This window comes from Chrysochloris asiatica, unplaced genomic scaffold, assembly GCF_000296735.1.
Source record: "Chrysochloris asiatica unplaced genomic scaffold, ChrAsi1.0 scaffold00113, whole genome shotgun sequence".
NCBI classification, from domain to species: Eukaryota; Metazoa; Chordata; class Mammalia; order Afrosoricida; family Chrysochloridae; genus Chrysochloris; species Chrysochloris asiatica.
Window position 1 is genome coordinate 876,615 of NW_006408631.1, and position 9,365 is coordinate 885,979.

The 9,365-nt window shown below is 38.7% G+C and overlaps 1 protein-coding gene across 2 annotated transcripts in view; it reads left to right on the forward strand.

The window, feature by feature from the left end:
* The window catches only part of VEPH1 (ventricular zone expressed PH domain-containing 1), a 373,634-nt gene that overhangs the window by 246,302 nt on the left and 117,967 nt on the right, over nucleotides 1-9,365 (forward strand). The gene's annotated exons all lie outside the window — the stretch shown is intronic.

Consider the following 9,365-nt stretch of genomic DNA (forward strand, 5'->3'; position numbering starts at 1 on the left):
TCATCCATGTTAGGTAGTGGCATGTAGCTTCCTTGTTATTTTTCAAGGTAGGATAATATTCCATTGTGTGTATGTACCACAGCTTGTTTATCCATTTTTCAGTTGATGGGCACTTTGGCTGTCTCCATCTTTTTGCTATTGTAAATAGTGCAGCTATGAACATTGGTGTGCATATATCTTCCCGGGCTGTGGCTCGTTTTTCTTGTGGGTAAATACCAAGTAGAGGAATTGCTGGATCGTATTTTGCCATTTATCTTAATGCTATTTACTGCTCCAGTAGTGACAATTTTTGTTTTCTTTACATTAAGGTGCAACCCATACTAAAGGCAGGGGTCTTTTATCTTCATCAGTAAATACTTTATCTTCATTTTCAGCAAAAAAGGGTGTGTATCATCTGTATATGACATATTATTATTCAATACTCATGCCATATTCTTCATAATTTTCAACTTTTCAGATAGTTTGCTTAGCATACAGATTGAAAAAGTATGGTGAAATAATACACCTTTCCTAATTTAAAACTATTCAGTATCACCATATTCTGTTTGAATGACTGCCTCTTACTCTGTGTACAGGTTCCTTATGAGCACAATTAAGTGTTCCTCCTCAATGTTGTCCACAGTTTATTATGATTCACACAATGAAAATCCTTTGTAGAGTCAATAACGCACAGATTTCTGGTATTCTCTGCTTTCAGTCAAACTCCACCTCACATCAACAATGACATCGCTCATTCCACATCCTCATCTGAATCTGGCTAGAATCTCTGGCAGTTCTCTGACAATGTACTATTGCAACTGTTTTTTTTAATTATCTATCTGATAGTGTAGTGGTTACGAATTGGGCTGCTAACCTCAGGGTCAGCAGTTCAAAACTACCAGCTGTTCTGCAGGAGAAAGATGAGATTTTCTGCTCCCATAAAGGTTTACAACCTCAGAAACAGGTCGCTAGGAGTTGGAACCGACTCCATGGCAGTAACAACAACAACAACACAGGAAAATTTTACTTGCTTGAGATTTCAATGATTGTCCAATGATTTTCACATTCCATTGGACCACTTCTCTGTGGAATGGACACAAATATGGATCTCTTCCAATCAATCAGCCAGGTATCTGTCTTCTGAATTTCTTGGCATAGATGAGTGAGTGCCTCCAGTGCCGCTTAAGTTTGTGGAAAAATTTCAGTTTGTATCCCATCATTTTCTAGAGCCTCGTTCTTTGCCAATGCATTCAATGCACCTTGGATTTCTTTCTTCAGTGTCATTGTCTCTTGATCATATGCTACTGCTCGAAATGGTTGAACATCGACCATTTCTTTTTGGTCCAGTGACTCTGTGTGTTCCTTCCATCTTCTCTTGATGCTTTTCCATCATTCATTATTTTGCCCATAGAATCCTTCAAGATTTCAAGTCAAGGCTTAACGTTTTCCTTAATTTCCCTCAGCTTGAGAAATGCTGATTATCTTGTTTCCTTTTAGCTTTCTAACTCTAAGTCTTTGCAAATTATAATACTTGACTTTTTCTTCTTGAGATGTCCATTGAAATTTTCTGTTCAGCTCTTTTACATCCTCATTTCTTCCATTTGCTTTAGCATCCCTATACTGAAGAGCAAGTTTCAGAGTCTCTTCTGACATCCATTTTGGTCTTTTCCTTGTTTCTTGTCTTCTTAATTACCTTTTGCTCTCTTCCTGTATGATTTTCTTGATACCATCACACAACTCTTCTGGGATCAATAATTTGTGTCTAATTAATCAAATCTGTTCTTGAAATGATCTCTAAATTCTGATAGGATATGTTCAAGGTAAAATTTTGGCTCTTGTGGCCTTTAGTTTTCTTCAGCTTCAACCTGAACTTATATATGAACAATTGATTATCTGTTCTACAGTCTGTCTCTGGCCTTGCTTTGACTGGTAATATGGAGTTTTTCCACCATCTCTTTCCACAGATGTAGTCAGTTTTATTTCTGTGTATTCCATCTGGTGAGGTACATGTGCATAGTTATCTTTTGTGTTGTTTTCAAAGGTATTTACAATGAAGAATTAATTGGTCTTGCAAAATTCTATCATGAGAGCTCCATCATTGTGTCTATTATCAAGGTCATATTTTCCAGCAACTGATCCTTCCTCTTGTTTTCCAACCTTTGCATTCTAATTACCGCTACTTATCAATACATCATGAATGCATGTTTGATCAGTTTCATACTGAAGAAGTTGGTAGAACTCTTCAATTTCATTATCATTGGCTTTAGTGGTTGATGCATAAATTTGAATAATAGTTGTATTAGCTAGTCTTCCTTGTAGGTGTGTAGATGTTGTCTTATCACAGACAACATTGTACTTCAAGACAAGTCTTCAAATGTTCTTTTTTATGTTGACTGCAACACCATTCCTCTTCAATTTGTCATTTCCAGCATAGTAAGCCATGTGATTGTCAGATTCAGAATGGCCAATACCAGTCCATTTCAGCTCACTAATGCCTGGGATATATCAATCTTTATACATTCCGTTTCATTTTTGACAAATTCCAATTTTGCTAGATTCATATTTCATGCATTCTGTTCCAATTATTAATGGATGTTTACAGCTGTTTCTCCTTGTGCCCTATCAACAAATGAAGATCCTGAAAACATTACTCCAGCCTTGTCATCATGGTCAACTCTGCTTTGAGAAAGTAGCTCTTTTTCAGTTGTCATTTGAGAACCTTCCAACCTGAGGATCTCATCTTCTGGCACTATATCTGATAATATTATGGTGCTTTTCATTATGTTTCAGTATTCTGATACTTTCTAACAGTGTCCCACTATTATTCATAAGGTTTTCAATTACTAAATATTTGAAAGTCATCTGTCTCTTCTTCTTCCTAGTCTGTCTTCATCTTAACCTTAGCTGAAATCTGTCCACCAGTAGTGACCCTACTGGTATTTAAATTATCAGTGGCATATCTTCCAGCATCACAGCAAAATGCAAGCCACCACAGTACAACAAACTGACAAATGAGTGGTGGAAGATTCACTGGAGAAGTAAAATGAAGTCAATATAGTCATTTAAAGTTCAATCAGAGTTCCATAATTAATGGTTTCATTATTTCTACTTGTTGTTGTTGTTGATAAGTGCCATTAAGTTGGTTCTGATTCATAGCAACTCTGTATAGGGTTTTGGAGGAGCTACTGCTGGGTTTGAACTGTCTACTTTTTACAGACTGGTGCTTATCATACAGAGCCACAACAGAAACCCAATGGGAGAGTTGTTGTTTTGTTAAGTGCCATTGAGTCTGTTCCGACCCAATGGAGCAGCTGGTGAGCTTGAACCACCAACCTTGTAGTTCAAACAGCTTTGCAGTTTGACTCATTAACCCACAGCACCACACCAGGACTCCAATGAGAGAGTGGTGGTCTATTATTGGCTAATCCTAGAAATATTAAAAATATTGAAATTAACCCCCCAAAATGAACAATACTGCCCAATGGCTCTTTTCTATAATTATAAGTAGTCACAGAGTAACTCAATTTGACTGTTTATAAGGATTGCTATCTGTTTTTGCAATCAAGTGAGAAAGAATATGACTGCAGGTGCTAATATTCAGATATATCTCCTGTACAATTAATAGATTGGTTTTATATTTTGATTTGGGCATTACTATGACAAAGAAATCTTTATTTGAAAATATAAGGCAACACACTCTGTGACAAACTCTATACTTTATAAGAAGCAAATATTCCACAAGTAAATGCTGTAAGCATGATTATAGAAATGGTTCTGGAGTTGTCCCCTGACATACCAGGAATGGCACTGTAGGTTAAGTACTAGACTACAAATTGCAAGGTCAGCAGTTCAAACATACCAGTCGCTCTTCAGAAGCCCTCTGTAGGGTCACCATGAATCAGAACTGCCTCTACGGCACTTAACAACAACAACTAGGAGCAACACTCATTTTGTGGTAAGTACCATTAAGTCAGTTCTGACTCACTGCGACCATGTTTAGGATGTCTGAGGATCTGCTGGTGGGCAATATCTTAAATACCTTACTCTACCCTGTAAAGTACATGTTATTATCCTCAGATTACAAGAAAACTGAAATATAGGAAAGAAAAAGAAATTTGCCCAAGATCACATAACTGAAAGTGATGGGACTAAAATTTGATTACATATTTTCTGGCATCAGAGTCTGTGTCACTTTCTGCAGTGCAGTAGGGCTGGCTGGTTTTGACCTATGATAGTAAGGCTGATGTGGTCATGGTAGAGTATGTTCACATTCTTAGAACAATGTAGGTGAAACTTCAATTCTAAAAGAACAGGCCAGTGTAATTTAAATCTGTTAAGTGTAGTTGATATTTCTATTGTCTTTTTATTTATTTGCCTTATAGTCATGGAACAAATGTTGTTGTTAGGTGCCATAGAGTCAGTTCTGACTCATAAAGCCTCTATACACAACAAAACAAAACACTGTCTGATCCTGAGCCATCCTCACAATTGTTACCCTTCATTGCTGATGCCACTGCATTAATCCATCTCCTTGAGGGTCTCCCTCTTTTTCACTGACCCTCCACTTTACCAAGCATGATGTCCTTCTCCAGGAACTGGTTCTTCCTAATAACATGCGCATAGTATGAAAGCTAAAGGCTTACCATCATGGCTTCTAAGGAGTATTCTGGCTGTGCTTCTTCCAACAAAGATTTGTTTGTTCTTCTGGGAGTCCATGGTACTTTCAGTATTCTTCTCCATCACCATAATTCAAATGCATCAATGCTTCTCCAATCTTCCTATTTCATTGACATGCAAGCATGTGAGGCAATTGAAAAACAAGGGTCAGGCACATCTTAGTCCTCAAACTGATATCTTTGATCTTTAATGCATTAAAGATGTCTTTTGCAGCAGATTTGCCTAATGCCATAAATCATTTGGTTTCTTGACCACTGCTTCCATGAGTGTTGATTGTGGGACCAGCAAAATAAAGTATTTGTGAACTTCAATGTTTTCTCCATTTATCATGATGTTATTATTGGTCCAGTTGTCAAGATATTTGTTTTCTTTACACTGAGGTGTAATCCATACTGAATGCTCTAATCTGTGGTCTTCATCTGTAAGTATTTTAAGTCCCTTTCAGCAATCAAGATTGTATGGTCTGCATACCACATGTTGTAATTGAGTCTTCCTCCAATCCTGATACTACGTTCTTCTTCATATAATCCAGATTCTCAGAGTATCTGCTCAGCATACAGATTGTGTAGGTATGGTGAGTGAATACAACCCTGACACACACCTTTCATAATTTTAAAACATTCAGTATCCCCTTGTTCTGTTTGAATAAGTACCTCATGGTCTATGTCATGAGGTTCCTTATAAGAACAGGTAAGTGTTCTAGAATACTCATTCTTTTCAATGTCATCCATAGTTTGTTGTGAACATGATCCACACAAAAATATTTGCATAGTCAATAAAGTTCAATTGAAAATCTTTCTGATAGTCTCTTCTTTCAACCAAGATCTGTCTGATGTTAGCAATGATATCCCCCATTCCAAGTGTTCTGCATCTGGATTGAATTTCTGCAGTTCCCTGTCAATGTACTTTGCAACCATTTTTTCAATTATCTTCAGCAAAATTTTACTTGCATGTGATATTAATAATAGTGTCCAATGATTTACGCATTACATTGGGTCACCTCTCTTTGAAATGGGCACAAATATGAATTGCTAATGCCTTCAGTGCAGCTTGCATTTTTTCTTTCAGTATCAATGGCTCTTGATCATATGCTACCTCTTGAAAAGGTTGTATGTATACCTTCCAATTTCTTTTGTTGATTTCTGCAACAGTCAATCTTTTTTTTTTTTTAATGTTTTATTGTGAATTGTGTGATAGTTTACATGGGAGAACTTTAGCTTTACATTCATCTTATCGTATATTGTTTCATTGCCATGGTTACAATCCCCTCCATGCATCATCAACCAACCAAAGGGTATACCCTGCAAGCCTGCCCCCAGGTCGTTAGCACACAACCCCCTTACTTCTCTGGGTCTAGAGTCCCAAGCCGCTCCATCCTTCCACATCATCATCTCTGCCTCCATCTCTAGCATCACTGCTTCTCTGGGTAGGGTCCTGCTCTCTGCTCTTCTCCCTTGATGGTCCCAGGGACCTCTGCTCCTAGACTGCAAAGTTAATCACTCCCATCCTTGCTACAAAATGTCTACTCTTACATTTCCAACCCTCATAATCAGTCCTGATAACAATTATTCACTATTGTTTCACAAGAGACCTAGCCACATTTCCTTACATCAGCCCCACCTAGACAGATTGGATACTACTCAGTGGAGAGTCTACCTTCCTCCATGCCCTCTGGATCTAGTTTCCCTCTTGAAAGCTTATAAGCCAGTCACTTCTTGCCTTTGTACCTCCCCCACTTTGGGTAGCCAATGTCCAAGTTGCCCATCCCTGTCTACCCTATGTGTGGAGGGGGTAGGAATGATCCTTGCTGCAAAGATTTATTCCCTCTTTTGAGCTACTGCATCCATAGGTGTAGGTCAAGTTCATCAAAATGTATCAGATTACTCTTTTTTCATCTTCTTTCTTCTTCTAGTTGAGCTCTGATAATACAGCCATTGAAGCCAGGTAATTTGGGTATTATCTGCAAGAGTGGGTGTTCTTGTGCATATACTCTTTCTTCTTATCAGCTGGACACTTTGCTCTCCACTCTAGTCTTCTGTGGCTATGTCACTGACTCTGGGCTCAAGAGTCCCCAGTCTTGCAACACTGCTGGCCAACCAGGTCTCCACCCAGGTTCACAGGAGTCTATTGAACGTAGTAGGGCTTAGCTAGCAGCTTCATTGCTGTTTTTCTTTCACTTCCCCTTATCGGTGACGAACGTGGACACCAATCACAGCATGTATTCCCATTGAGTCTTAGTCTTGGAAGTGGGTTTACTCTGAGGGGACCTAACCACTTGCCTTGATGTCTCCTGGGCGAGCAACTTGCTTGTTCTTGTAGTAACAGTTGATCTGCCTATATTGTTTTGTGTTATTCCTGTCAGTCTTTCTTTCAAGAAGTATCTCTGTTCTTCTAGCCACTCCAGGATGGTTTATTTGTCCTTTCAAGTGGAAATTTTCCCTCAGAAGATTCTGGATGCTGTTCAGGATTCCACCTATGGTTGTGTGTAATGCAGAGGCTCCACAGGAAGTCTCCTTCACTGGGCAGTTGTAGCCCCATTTTAGGTTTTCCAATCATTTATAGGCAAAAGACAGACTTATAAGCTTCCTATATTGATATTTCTGGCTATTCCTTTCTCTCCCCCTCAAGTGTCTATTTTATAGTGACATGCAAGGGAAACAAAGATTCAAAAGACAGCCAAGCATCTTAACATTATTTCCCCCCCTTTTCCCCATTCCAACCCTGTTTCAATCCCTGTATCCCAGAGCCCTATAATTCCAAGGTTGTGCATACATCATTATTTACCTCTGTCCCACTTAGCCCATGCAAACTTGCCCAATTGTTCTCCCATCCACTTAGTTCTTTCATTCCCCTACCCCATCTTGCATATTGGCCCCCTCCCCAGCACCCAAACTATCCTGTGTCTATTTCCTACCCTGTGCTCCACCTTTCCCTCCCTCCCCTCACCCCATCCCCCACATCCCAGCAACCAGCATAGAATCCCTCCCACCCTCCCGCTTTAGTATGAGTTCTATTTTTAGTCTTTTACAGTAGTGGTCCTATACAGTATTTCTCCTTTTGTGACTGACTAATTTCACTCAACATAATGTCCTCAAGGTTCATCCATGTTGTTCAGTGGTTTACAGCTCCCTTGTTATTCTTCAAGGTAGCATAATATTCCATTGTGCATATGCATCACAGTTTGTTTATCCATTCTTCAGCTGATGGGCACTTTGGCTGTCTCCATCTTTTTGCTATTGTACATAATGCAGCTATGAACATTGGTGTGCATATATCTGCTTGTGTTATGGCTCGTGTTTCTTGTGGGTAAATCATAAGGTATTTCTATTTCCAAACTTATGAGGAAGCACCATATTGCTTTCCAGAGAGGTTGGATCATTTTGCAATCCCACCAGCAATGCAGGTGTGTCCCAGTTTCTCCACATCCCCGCCAGCATTTATTGTCCTCAACTTGTTTGATCTTTGCTGTTATTGGTGGTGTGAGATGATATCTCATGGTTGTTTTGATTTGCATCTCACTAATGGCTAATACTGGTGTGGCGCTGTGGGTTAATGTGCCAGACTGCAAAGCCATTTGAACTGCTAGATCAGCAGTTCAAGCTCACCAGCTACTCCTTGGAAACCCTATACAGGTTCCCTATGGGTCGGCACTTAACAACAACAACAACAACAATAGCTAGTGATCATGAACATTTCTACATATGTTTGTTGGCTGCCTGGATCTCCTCTTTGATAAAGTGTATCTGTTCATGTCCTGCACCCATTTTTTAATTGGGGTTTTTGCCTTTTTCTTGTAGAGGTGTTGTAGTTTCCTATATATTTTAGAAATGAGTCCCTTGTCTGATGTGTCATTGCAAAAGACTTTTCCCCATTCTGTGGGTTCTTTTTACTCTTCCGGTGAAGTCTTTTGATGCACATAAGTTTTTAATTTTTAGTATGTCCCACTCATCTATTCTGTCTACTTTTGTTTGTGTACTTTTCAAAATGTTTGGTAATCTGTGTATTCCCTGAATTATTGCCCTTACATTTGTCCCTATTTTTTCATTGATGGCCTTCATAATTCTGGGTTTCACATTTAGGTCCTTAATCCATGTTGAGTTGTTTTTTTGTATAAGGCATGAGGTGAAGGTCTTGTTTCAGTCTTTGCATATCACTTTCCAGTTCTGCCAGCACCATCTGTTAAAGAGACTATCACTTCCCCATGCGATATATTTAGGTGTTTTGTCAAAAATCAGTTGGCTGTATGTGGATGGGTTAATTTCTGGATTCTCGATTCTGTTCCATTGATCTATGTATCTTTAATTGTACTAGTACCAAGCTGTTTTGACCACTGTACCCATGTAGTAAATTTTGAAGTCAGGGAATGAGAGGTTTCCAACCTTATTAGTCTTCTTAAGCAGTGCTTTACATATATATCCTGGGTCTCTTTCCTTTCCATATAAACTTTGTAATAGTTTTTTCCATCTCTTTGAAGAATGTTGTTGGAATCTGGATTGGGATTGCATTACATATTTGAGCAACATTGACATTTTCACAATGTTAAGTCTTCCTATCTTGGAGCATGTTACATTCTTCCATTTTTGTAGGTCTCTTATGGTTTCTTGTAGTAGTGTTTTGCAGTTTTCTGTGCATAACTCCTTTGTTTCTCTAGTTACATTTGTTCCTAGATATTTCATCCTTTGGATGGCTATTGTAAATGGTATTGCTTT